The sequence below is a fragment of the Sminthopsis crassicaudata genome, chromosome 1 (genome assembly GCF_048593235.1).
Source record: "Sminthopsis crassicaudata isolate SCR6 chromosome 1, ASM4859323v1, whole genome shotgun sequence".
NCBI classification, from domain to species: domain Eukaryota; kingdom Metazoa; phylum Chordata; class Mammalia; order Dasyuromorphia; family Dasyuridae; genus Sminthopsis; species Sminthopsis crassicaudata.
Window position 1 is genome coordinate 645,983,513 of NC_133617.1, and position 13,739 is coordinate 645,997,251.

General features: G+C 35.2%; 1 long non-coding RNA gene across 1 annotated transcript in view; it reads left to right on the top strand.

Annotated features, from left to right (window-relative positions):
* The window catches only part of LOC141551365 (uncharacterized), a 132,789-nt gene that overhangs the window by 4,334 nt on the left and 114,716 nt on the right, over positions 1-13,739 (top strand). The window contains exon 2 of the long non-coding RNA XR_012484844.1: positions 61-172. This is a non-coding gene — a long non-coding RNA (uncharacterized LOC141551365). The remainder of the gene's footprint in view (positions 1-60; positions 173-13,739) is intronic.

The window sequence follows — 13,739 nt, forward strand, 5'->3', positions numbered from 1 at the left end:
AAACCATATACCAAATAATGCTATTTCCCTTCATAATTCCCTCTCTCTTCCACACTAAAGGCATGCATTAGGAGTGAAAGTGGGCAGCCTACATGAGAAATACTGTGCCTAAAATAGAAGAGAAAAGAAGGAAACCGTGAGGCAACAAGCGAGAAAGCGAGCTGGCTACAAGGTATAACTAAAGTAACATTCACACATTAATCCTTTCCAGGGCTTAACTGATAGTTGCCTGCCAGAGGAAGGGGGAGGAAGGGAGGAGGGAGGGAAAGGGGGAAAGGGGAAGGTGGAAGTTGAAGCAGGAAATGTGCCAAGTTCAGCACTTTTTGGACGAACACTCCCATCCACTGATTCCTGGCATAAACGTGTAACCCATATACAAAACCTGCCAAAAACAAATACATCTAAACACACGCAATTACATATAACATATATGTGCAATCCACATATCGCAACCGCAAAACAGAATTGATATCAGCATTTAAGGAAGGTGTACGATAAAATACACACACATACACCGAAGAAAAATCTGGGGGGAGGAGGAGGAAAAAAAGTAAATACAATATAATCTCCATGCCACATACCATCGCGTTGTAATGCATTAAATGGATGGGATTCTTAATCACTAACAGGATACAAGGCCGCTGGCTTCCCATTTCTCAGGTACAAAGAGATTAATGCTTTCCTAAAGGATTGATTTTGTGTTGCTTTTTTTGGTTTTGTTTTAATTTCCAGTAGCAGACAACTATTATTTATTATTATTATTTCTACAATATCACAACAGGAAGAGAGTTCTTGGTCAGAGAGGAAAAGGCGGTAAAAGTCAAAGTCAGTGGGCAGACCCCTCCCCTCCCCTTCAGTCCCTCCGAATTTCCAGGCTTCCTTCCTCTTTCACTGCAGTGCTGGAAAGTAGTTTTTGGTGGTTGACTTGAACTCTGTCCAGGACTGGCTGAGCTCGTGGTCGGTTTTTTGTTTTGTTTTGTTTTTGTTTTCTTTTATTTTAATGGGGGGGGGGGGGGAGTTGGTGTTACTGGGGGTTTTTTTGGGGGGGTGTCTTTCGTTTCGTTTTGTTTTTAGTTAGGCTGCTCTCTGGGTTATATGTGTGTGTGTAGTGCTGTCTCTTTTTTTCCCTCGCCTCTCTTTTTCCTTTTTCTCTATTCCCCCCCCCCGCCCCCTTTTTGGGTCTGGCTCCGCTCTGCAGATCGGGCTGGCGATACTAGAACTGGGCTGCGTACTTGGCCTCTTTCCGCTTCTCTCTGATTGGCCTGGGCAGCGGCGGTGGTTCCCTCTAACCACCACCCACCAAAACACCCTTTCCTCTCCCGAAGCCACCCGCTCTCCTTCTCGCACTCTTTCGTCTCTTTCTCGGTCTCCTCTTCCTCCACCTCCTCCCAGTCCCCAGACAGCCGCGCTCTTAGAGCAGTTGGAAAGTGCAGCTCTTCGCTTCCGCCTGGCGGCTGAGTGAGAAACCAAAAAGAAGGAAGAAGGAAGGGATCTGGGGAAATAGCTATTGCATATTCATATATCAGCCTCCAATGAGGGCAAGCGAGCTACAGAAAGCCTAGGGGGCAGCCAGCATTGAAGTCTGGTCAGCGGCATACAGGTCAAAGCTCCCCCCTGAAATTGGCACTGTATATGATACCAATGGAGGCAGTGGGTTTCTCCACAGCCACACCTCGTGTGTGTGTGTGTGTGTGTGTGTTTATTTGGTCTTCGTGCTTCGTGATTTGGGGGTGAGGAAAGTAGAGGGCTGGGGAATGGTATGAGTATATATAAGGTTGAGGGAGAAAGAGACAGAGAGAGATTGGGGGTGGGGGGGGCGCGAAGGGAGAGAGAGCAGTCTGTCAGTCTCCATGAGCATTTGTATGCCTGCCTTTGTGTGATTCTTGAGTGTATGTATATCTGGAGTGTGTTTTCTGCTGGAGACAGTGTGGGAGTCCTTCTGCAAGTGGGTTCAGCAGAGTAAGCATGATGATGTCTCTCAGTAACTGCTTTGGATTTTAACAATTGTTAAAAAGAATATAAAAAATATATGCACATGTACATATCTGGACTACTAGATCAGGCAAGGGATTTTTTCCAAACAACTTTTTAAAGATCCTCTTTCCAAGGCTACATTTGTTGGGGGGGGGGGAAGGAGGGGAGAGTTGTTCTGGTACTTGGTTATTCCTAAAACAAAGTATCTTGAAACTACATAGTGACTAAAGTATCATACATAGAAGCAATATTAGATATTAAGTGGATAAAAGTAAAGAGGTGTTCTTTATTAGAACTAGGCCTATGGATTTTCTTCTCTAAGATAGTGTTGATTAATAAATGGCCATAAAGTAGTCTCTTTGTTCTTCACCTAAATATCCATTGTTTTGTTTAATGTTTCAGACACAATCACTTAATGAAAATATATTTAAAAGTTAAATTATGAGATGCTTTTCAATTAAGATATTAGATAAATCAAATATTGGGAAATTTAAAAATGAAAATGTCTCAAAATTGAGCCATACTACTACTCCACACACATTTTTAGGTTTTATTATACAGTGAAACTGACTAATTATGTAATCGCACTAGGGACAATGAGAACTTCAAATATTCTCTAAAAACCTGTTCAATTATATGATTAGTAGTGGGACCAGAATAGCTCCAGATGAATTGTTCTTATCTCTCTACTAAACATTAGCATATCAGTATTTTATCCCAATTAAGTTTATCCCAAAAGTCCAAAGAGCTTCAACAATATACTTTTGCTTCATAGAGCCTATAATACACATTATTAAATACAGATGCTCCCCTCCCTTTTCTATTTTCTTACTGTGAGAACATTATACTTAACATCCATACACACTTTTGGAACATTTTCCAAGCAATAAAATTGAGAAATTCTCAAGGTAACATTGATCATACTAGAAAATGCTAGATTATCAATTGGTGATCTTAATTTGGGCAATTAACCTTTATAATACTAACCTTTCATGACTATTTTAGGGAAGAGAAACAAAGGGATAAACATAAGTGGGAAGTGATTAGGCTTTATCCATATACATATATATGTATACACACATGGACATATGAATATATGCATATACATTTTATATGGCATCCAGAGGAAAATAAACTTTAGATTACTTTCCTACCCAGAGTTCAGAGACTACCACCATTCAGTAAATATGCATTATATTATAATGCCGAGATAATCAACTGAATAGATAACAGGCCTTTTTTCTATTAAAATCATAATATAGAAATTTTTGTTTATATGTTAAAGTCTGGATTAAAAAGTTATTTATCAATGATGAATGCTAATTAAGGGAATAGATTTTAAATAAAGGAACTATTAAAACATAGAACATCAATGAAACTGCAACGAAAATTCTGTCATTGGTTTTAACTCGATTGAAAAAGAACTAAAAAGGATTTCTTATCATTGTTTCTAGAACTTAGCTAAGCTATCTGTTCCTCCTACCACATAAGACAATTCACATGAAGTAAGAGATGATACTATATAAAATATTTAGTGTTATTCAAGAGGGTTTCTATATAAAATAAGAAAGGGAGAACGAAAACAGAAAGAAGTAGGTTTCCAAAGCTGTCTAAGCTCAAGTGATTATTACTAAAACAGATGATTCTAGACTTAGAATCCCCTATCATGGGATTCTGCCCCCCCAAGCATATTATTTAGTAATCAACAATACTATTATGTGTCATTTTGAATATTTCATAGAGTATATTTTTATTTATATGTCCTTTCTTTCAACACATGAGACTTATATGCATAGTTATACATATTCTGATCATTCTTCCTCCTGTTTATTTGTCAAATAAGAAACCTGCATCACACTTACATTTTATACAGGGTTTGGCTATAGTCAAACTTCCTCTTATTTTATGTCTAACTTATAGAAATTGGTTCATTACTTTATATTTACTTTATATAGTTATTAAGCTAGAATTCCCAATTGGTTAATATCCAGAGAAGCCAACTAATTTCTAACATTAACCTGGTTGTACAGGTAAATAAATATATATACATTCACATAAGCTTTTAAATAAATTGATTTTTTTTTTATTTAGGATCACTTTGGCTAATGGCCTTTCACACAATATGATTAAAATCCAAAATATTTTCTTTTATGGTTGTCTTTTTTTTTTAATCACATCATTTATTCATCAAAATTATTCATCAAGGAAATGTCTACAAAAATAAGCACTATTCAAAAACCACTTAGGCACTTTGGCACTCTACACTGAAGTGATTCCAGTAGAACAAGTAATTTTTCTGTATTAAGTTAAAGGCATATCATCCATTAGAACTTACTAGAAGCTTCTACAAGTAAACTAATACAAATGTTTTTGCTCCATCCATAATTAAATTAATTTATAATGCAATATATATATACATATATATTGCAAATTAAGAATTTAAAAATATACTTGCACATCTGTGTGTTTGTTTATCTTTGAAAATAATCACTATATAATTATTTCTAGAAGGCAAGTACTACTGCATTGCTTTATATCACAATTGAAGTAATTCCTCTATCCCAACAAAACCAGTAATTTTCAATTATTACTGCAAAGGTGTTTATTTTGGCTTCTATGTTTCCTTTAAAAAATAGACCAAGCTTGTTTTAGTTTTATCTATACTTTTAGAAGTGTTATTAAACAGTACATAATAACTAATAGATTATTAGATAGTGGCTTTTAGGCTGCTTTAAAACTAACATCCATTTTAACTAAACCAATGCTTTATTAAAAAATTTAATAATTATAATATTAAACAAATTATATATTAGATGTTTAAGTTATTTGCTAATAATTTTATAATTCATAAAATTACTATAACATCATGTTACAGAATTCAAAATCCATATACAGATAAATCATCAAAAAATAGTTATGAAAGTTTTTGGCAAGAACAATTATATATTTAGATAAACTTATGAGGAGGCACCTATACAATACCTGCCTTTGCTTTGAAGATTAAATGTATGTGACATTTCCTATTGACAATGATTTCCATTAAATTATAACTGTACTGATAGGACTTTTTATTGAGGTATGAAGGAAACATATCCAGTACTTTTTTTTTTTTTTTTCAAATTAAGGCAAAGTATAAAGAATTAAATACCATCGACTATCTTGACTATTCATTGGTTATGGAAGACTTCAACTATATATATTAAGCCCTTTCTTCACAGGCACACAACACTGTCAAAATAAACACAGTTTCTATTCTACAGAACATAGCTGTTCATTCTAAATAGACTCATACTAAGGGACTGAAACCATCACCTTAGCCTACTCTGCCTTCAGGCAGATGAATGGCTCAAATTTACAGGTATCCCTTGTAAAATTTTAAACTATTGTATGTGTGTGTTTAAAAATTATATATATATATATATATATATATATACATGCATACACACTGAGTTTGCCTTTTTCACTAATTACAAGCTACACCTGTGCACATACATATCTAATGGCATCTGCTAACATCATAAATCTCAAGTGGTTTATGGTGTCATGAAAAACCTGAGATAGTGATGTGGCTCAGCTTTACAACCTTGAGGCTACGGTCTTGTTAAACCTCACAGGTTAAATGAAGTCAGGTTCCCTCTGTACTATATGCCAACAGCAGATTTCTAAGAGTAAGTTGTAGCCATGAAAGAACTTTAGTTATGAGTCAGGAGATGAGATGGCATTCTGGCATGATGAATCAGGAATATCAACTAGCTACCCTCAAAACACTTCACAAATACCAACCTCCATTTTTTGGATTCCAAATATGACCTGTGGACTATTTCTTAGTGTACTTATTATTTTAAGAGTTACATATTTTAAATTGAGAGGTTTTATATACATATATATGTGTATATATATGTGTGTGTGTGTGTGTGTGTGTGTGTGTGTGTGTGTGTGTGTGTGTGTGTGTTTGAAATACCCTTATAGAGTTTCAATGATCAGTTATTAATTCAGTATTTATCAATCACTTACTGAGGGTAGCTAAGTGGCACAATGGAAACTGGACTTAGAATCAGATAGACTCATATTTGTGAATTTAAACCAGTCTCAGACGCTTATTGGCTGTATGACCCTGAGAGTGATATTTAATCCTGTTTTCCTCAATTTCTCATCAGTAAAGCAGATCCAGAGAAGGAAATGGTAAATCGCTCCACTATCTTTGCCCTTCCCCCAAAAAAACAAACGAATAAACAAACAAAACCAAATGGGGTCACAGAGTCCAGTGCAACTGAATAGCAATAATCACTAACATTTTACTACTTACATATTTACTACTTACTACACATTTACTGTTTACACATTTACACTTACACATAGATTTCTGACACAATAGAGTTACAAAACCAGTGATCTAACAGAATTTAAGGGATGTAAAGAAATCCTATATAGAATGTTAATATCTAACTTTTTTGTTTGTTTATCTAGACCTTAGATTTCATCTGTGTAGGAAGCTCTTTGGTCAGGAAACTCCTTCTATCAACAGATAGATAGACAATTTCTCTGAAGTGTAAGATTTTGGAGTGACCTCAAGTCACACACCACAGTCAGTATGTTTGAAAAGCATGTTGAGAATCGACATCTTCCTTATTTTACCACCTCATAATACCTCTTATTATTATTGTCCTTGCAAAACATCATGGTGGGTTTTTTTCCCCCTTATAAATTGTTTCTTCTAGGAGGTAACTGTCACATTCAAAATATATGTAATTCACGCACCTCTGCATGTGGGAAACCATAAAAATCATATGATCATAGAGTTGAGCAGGAAAAAATTTAAAAGATTGTCTTTGAAAAGATGTCTCTTCAACTACTATACTATAGTTTAGAAGAAACTTACTTAAGTCTTTATCTATTGCCAACTCAGTAAATAAAGGTAAGTGACTGTAGTTTACTTCTTTGTCTTATATTTGGGGAAACCAAGGCACAGACATAGCAGAGTTACCAGTATAGTCAGAATACAAAGTCCTTATATTCGAGGGTCTGGTGATTGATAGAAATGCATCATTTCTCTGATTTTATTTATGAAAATATTATTGTTCCAGGAGACATATGTAATACCCCCTTAACTTAAAACACATGCCTATATAGCTAAATAAAAAAGATAATTTTAGATTTAGCTGTATGTGGATTATCCACTTTGTGGATTGCATTCAGTTGGTATATTTTGGAAATGTGTAAAATAATTTTAAAAGGCTAAGTGAAATATAGTACTGCAAATGAGACTGCTATCAGCACCCCTTACCTTCAAATATAACCTTTTCTCCCCACCAAATGAAAAGGGCTTAGAAATTAGTTACAGTGATGCTCTCCATCCCTTCTTACAATTGAGCAAATAGTTTAGGAGTCTTTGTTTTCTCTCTGTTTGTTGACAAGACACCTTAACTGTATTATGTCATGTAAAAAAAAGTATCATGATACAAAAGATTGCCAAGAATATTTCATACCTAGATCATAAAGCCCACTCAATAATGATAATGTCCAGAACTGAATCTCAATATAGTAGCCGAAGTAGAGATTTTCTTTTTTTCTTTTTTTTTCTTTTTTTCAGTGAGGGAGGATTGTTGAAGCAGTTTATACCTATTTATGGGACTAATGTTGTGACTAGTCTCCTTTCCTTAAACCTCTCCTTGCTCCAACCTAGCCTCCCTTCCAATGCCAAGACTACTGGCATTGTGACCATCAATCAAAAACAAAGTCTTCTGTTTAGGATTTATTATTTTTATAATTTTATCCTTCTGACCTTTCTAGTCTTCTTACATGTTACTCTCCACCCATTCTACAATATGGCTATACTGAACCATTTAGTTTTTAAAAGACAATACTCTGGTCCCATTGCTTGGAATGTTCTGCCCCCCACCCCCCTTACCTCTACTGGTTTCCCTGGCTTCCTTTAAGACTCAGCTGATCCATAGTGTATACTTTACCTATCCTTCTGTCAGGGCAGTGTTGACAGAGTTGTTTAAGTGTGGAGATAGATGGATAACACAGGGACTTTCTTCTATGGGCCAGACCATGGGAGCTCTATCCCATTACTTGTACAATCAACATTATCAAAAGGGCAAATAGAGGTATAAATTAGTCAGTCAATTAGTCAGTATACATCTTCCATGTGGTAGGGCCTGTGCTAAAGGCTGGGGATACAAAGAAAGGCAAAAGACAGTCCTTGGTCTTAAGAAGCTCACACTTTCTAAATTAGTTCTTAGTGAGTAATCATTGATTAAATATGGTAGTAAAGAGGAAAGTTCTAAGACTTCTAGCATCATTCTCTCATTTCTTCCTTTATTTTTCCATTGATAATACATTATGATATCACTATTATTGTTAACTAGTCCTTTCTTGGGGGAGGAGGAGGACCCAGATTTATCTCAGAGGACATTTAGTAAATAGTATTTTATCATATTGTGTACAATTTTATGATCCTTATTAAGCTTCCACTTACACATGATTCTCTACTGGCCAACATACAAATAATTTAAATATGACATTTGTACCCATGAAGCTTATGATCAGAGATGGGTGTCCCTAGCACTGACAAACATGAAAAAAGACCTTAAGAGCACATAAACATACTACTGTCCAATACCAAAGAACATTATACTGAGCATAAGCTCTAAATTATTGAGAAGCTTGTACATTATGTACAAGTTTAGCATAGGGTTACTCTGTGGGCAGACTCAAAAGAGGCAAGATATTCAATCAGACTTCAGATTCTCACCTATAGAAATGTTCCTCAATCAGCCCTTCAGGAGAAAAATATTATTTCTGACGAAGAAATATTACTGCAATATAAACATATGTATATGTGTATCTATGTCTATTAAGCTGCTAGATGGCATCATAGTGCATAAAGCACCAGGCCTGGGTCTAGAAGACCTGGGTTCAAATTGTGGCCTCAAATATTTACTAGTTGTGTGACTTTGGTTGGGCAAACCCTGAACCTTGTTTTGTCTCAGTTTTATGCATCTATAAATGGGGAGAATAATAACACCTACCACCTCCCAGGGCTGGTAGGAAAATCAATGAGATAATAATTGTAAAGTAAATTAGCACAGTTCCTGGCACACAGTATGGGTGCTTAATAAATGCTTGTTTCTTTCCAGCAGGAGCACTTCAAATCAGAATCTGATCGCAGAATCCTCTGAGATGTTAAGGTTATCACCATCTTTGTGTCTCCAGATAAATAACTTAAAAGATAGAACAATAAAGTAACATTTTTAAAATATAGAGAAAATTGTGTGTCCAAAGAAATGCTATTTCCATTGAAATTGTCTTATTAGGAGATTTATACATTAGCATGTTTTAAAATATTCTAGAAACCCATTGTTTGGAATTACCAATATCCTCAAGGTAGCAGCTCTTTATCTTTGAAGAATGGATTAATTTTTAGAAATAATCAAATCTAATAATTAAAACCAAAATTCTTTTAATAAAGGAAAGCATCTGATTTTCTTCTGTGGCTTATAAACTGATTGTGAAGATAGAACTTAAGTAACATAAAATATTTTAACATCAATAAGTAGAATTCTTAATGTTCCTTTTTTTTTTTTTTTTTTTTTTTTTTTTTTTTTTTTTTTTTTTGCTGAGGCAATTGGGGTTAAGTGACTTGCCTAGGGTCACACAGCTAAGAAGTGTTAAGTGTCTGAGGGAAGATTTTAACTCAGGTCCTCCCCCTGACTTCAGGGCTGGTACTCTATCAACTGTACCACCTACACTTAGCTGCCCCTTTAATGTTCTTTTTCCATGAAGATTGAATTAGTTATTTCCCAGGATGTCATAGAATATATATAGGAGACTTCTCCTCAAAGCAGGAAGCAACTTCTAAGACAATCAAAGTTGGCTCGGGACTCCTGAACTTCTTGATTCCCCCCCTCAAAAAAAAAAAAAAAAAAAAAGAAAAAAGCTGTGGTGAGTTTTGTAACATCTAGCAAGGATTCTTAGTGTGACATTTATTAATATTTTTAAAATATTTGGATTCCAAATGTTGTCATTCCATTCCAAGTTTAACTTTAGGGTACTCCCTAGAATGTTTAGAGATTTGAAAATTAATTCCTAAATTATTTTACCTCTAACCAGAACATCCCCTTACTAAGGGCTGACCCTACGTCAGAAACAATGGGATTGAGGGACAGTATAAAATCCAATCTGATTCAAGTATTTGAAGTAAATTTGCTTCACTGCTTGGAATACCTACTTCTAATTTCATTCTTTTGGGTTAAGGAATTATTTTCAAAAGATTCAATTTAAAAGTCAATGCATTGTCCATCAAGCATAACAAATTGACACTTTAATACCTACTGATAAGAGACTGAACTGAAGAGACAGAGAAGACATGGAATCAAGCAATCAAAAGTCAAGAGACCTCATTTTAAAACTTTATCTTTTTTAATTATTTAAATTATGTTACTTAATGTAAAGAGTTCCAGCTTTGTCACTTACCAGTTGTATGACCACGGCACTATGCCCTTGGACTCCTCCATAATAAAGGGAACAACATGAATATACTATGTAGTTCACAGAATTGTTATGAAGAAATTTAAAATTTGGTTTCTAAACTTTAAAGCAGAGGTTCTTGCCCTGCCTTCCATGAAAGATAGATGGATAGATATACATATATACATATACGAATATGTATGCACTCATATATATGTACATATATATACAGTATAGGTCAATAAAATTGGTTTCCTTTTTAATCCTGTGTGTTTATTTTATGCATTTTAAAACATGATTCTGAGAGAGTCCATAAGTTTTGCTAGGCTGCCAAAGGATCCGTGTCACAAAAGGGCTAAGATTCCCTACTTTAATTGATAATAAGGGTATAGTTCAGGGTGGTAGGAGATAGTATAATGAACAGGAGAAATGAAGCAGCCCACAGTTTTGAAAGATTACTAATCAAAGTTACTGATACTGGATTAATGAGGCTGGGTTGATGGAATTTAAAATACCTTTAGGCACATATCCTGCCTAGTAGACCCAAATTAATCCCCCACCCCACTCACAAGGCAAAAATGGAAGAACTTTTCTTTCTCCCTTCTCTACACATACAAGAATTCAGAGTTCTTCTCATTATTCCTATTATCTCCATTTTAAACACTTCTTTCTTTCTTTTTTTCCTTTTTTTCTTTTCTTTTCTTTTCTTTTCTTTTCCTTTTTCCTTCCTTTCTTTCTTTCTTTCTTTCTTTTTTTTTTGCTTAAATAAAAAAGGCCATTATTTGTCTCATTTCTTTCTTATCTAGTCTGAATCACTGAATGGATGTTGTCTCAGTCAAACTGAGACTGGTTAAAGACCTTAGCTTAAAAAAAGCCAAAAATCTCCCACTGCATCCAAGACCCTCTCCAGTCTATACCTTGCCACTAGACTCAGATGACTTCCCAGCCCTCCCTCCCTCAAATTCAATTCACTTGCATGTCATGCTATTACCTCCCTAATGTCATGATCATTAAGATCAAAGAATCAACAAAAACCATATTTTCTGTTTATACTGCTTCTATTATAACAACTGACATTTATATAGCACTTTTCTTAAAGTTTCATGAAGTACTTAATATACTTTGTCTTATTTAATCCTCACAACACTGTGAAATATTTGTTGTTGTTCAATCATGGCTGACTCTTCATGACCCCATTTGGAGTTCTCTAGTTCATTTTACAGAGGAACTGAGGCAAACAGGAAAGTAACTTGCTTAAAGACACACAGCTAGTAAGTGGCAGATTTAAACCCATGAAAATGAGTCTTTGTAACTTCAAGCCCAGCACTCTATCTCCTATAACACCTAATTGCTCTCTGTGTGTGGGAATAATGTGTGCTGTTACTATTTTCATTTTATAGAAAGAGAAACTGAGACTTTGAAACATTGTAAGATTTGTCCAGAAACACAAAGCCCAGGAAATTATTGTCATACAGGATTCAAACTACCATTGCCTTTAAAGTTATTTCATTCTATAAAGATTTCTTCCCTGAACCTAAAGATAACCAGGTTAAACCTTCAAAATTTATGATAATTCATATTCAAAGAGCACTTTTAACATTTATAAACACTTTCTTCACAACAACCCAGGAAAGATCAAGAAGGCAATAAGCATTTATTAAGCATTTATTAAATGCCAGGAATTGTGCTGAGTTCTAGGGATACAAATGTAACAAAAAAAGAAATATAATCTCTGTCCTCAAGGATTTTACATTCTAATGGGGAAAAATAACATATAAAAGAAACTAGAAAGAAAGCATGATAATTAGAGTTACCTGGGCAAAGGCATGAAAGCAAAATTCATAGGCCAGAAACAGAGCTGGGAGAGAAGTGAAACCATGACCAGCCAGAGACTCCAAAAAGGAGATTCTAGAAAGAATTTGTCAATGGTAAATGAGACCAGAATTACCAAAGGATGTTCCACAGTGAGAAGGTACCAGATATCAAGGAAGGTTCTAGGATGAAAAATTAGTTGAATCATGGCAGTAAAATTTAGAGTCAGAATGAGTAATATTCTCATTTTACAGAGAAAGAAACTAAGTTTTTGATAAATTAATTGACCCATAAATAGTAAATTTCTATGGTGGGATTTCATACTAGGATGCTCTAGGATGCAGAAAGACCTCCCCACCACTTCTGGGCACTGTCAAACATCAAGGGACCAGGAAAGAAAAGGTCACTTAGATCCTCAGAAGAGTCTCACAGGAACTCCATCCGTTTAAGATAGCCGGATTTAAAATGGAAAATATCTTGGATATCATCTAGGCAAGCTCTTAATTTTACAGTGAAGAAAACTGAGCCCTAGAAAGAAACAACTTGACTTTTCTAGGCTCATACAAATGCAACTGGCACCTCTGGCATTCAAACCTAATTCTTCTAACTTCTAACTCGGTCCTCACAGTTATGAAGCATTTTCATAATCAGAGTCCCTGATTAAAATGCAAATAAGCCTCATGGTTAAAACCTAGTCAGCTAAAAACCTGAATTATTTTTGTTGGCTTCAAACTAAAAACAAGACCTATCCAGAAAGAGTCTAAGATCATAATATATACAGACCCTAAAAAAAACCATCTTGTCCAGTTCCCTCATTTTATGTATAATAGGGACTAGCCAATGAACCCAGGCTTATGAATATACACTCAGTATTCAGATGAGTACTCAGATAATATAATACTCTCATGGATTTTGGAGGCCCACAAACATTGTAGCACATGGTTTAAAAAAAATTAAGCCTCTTTAATTGACTAGAGGGGACAAAACTGAGGTATATTCAAAAGGTACTACTTAACCTGAGTCTGTCCCCCACCCCTCTTCTCCTATGGCTTCATTCTGGTAAGATTTAAAAGAGGCAGGGGAGAAGGTCGTGGACCTTGCCCATCTGAAGTTAACTTGTGGCCTATGAATACTAGTTCTTGGTCTGATACCAGTGCAGAACCTGAGTAGCTTACTAAACTCTCATGCCAAAAAGAAATGCTGAGCCCTGGGGAAGTATCATGACACCACAAGAAGAAAAAGTATATCCTGACCCAGAGCTAATTATGTCACTGGCTAATTATTAAAAGTAAATGCATCAATGGGAGCTCATAAGTTAACATTTCAGAAGTACAGATCCACAGAGCACCTTAAACCTGGTAGTCATTTCCAGGGGCACCCAATTTGTACATTAAATTTTTTTTGGCTGAGGCAATTGGGGTTACGTGACTTGCCCAAGGTCACACAGCTAGGAAGTGTTAAGTGTCTGAGGTCAGATTTGA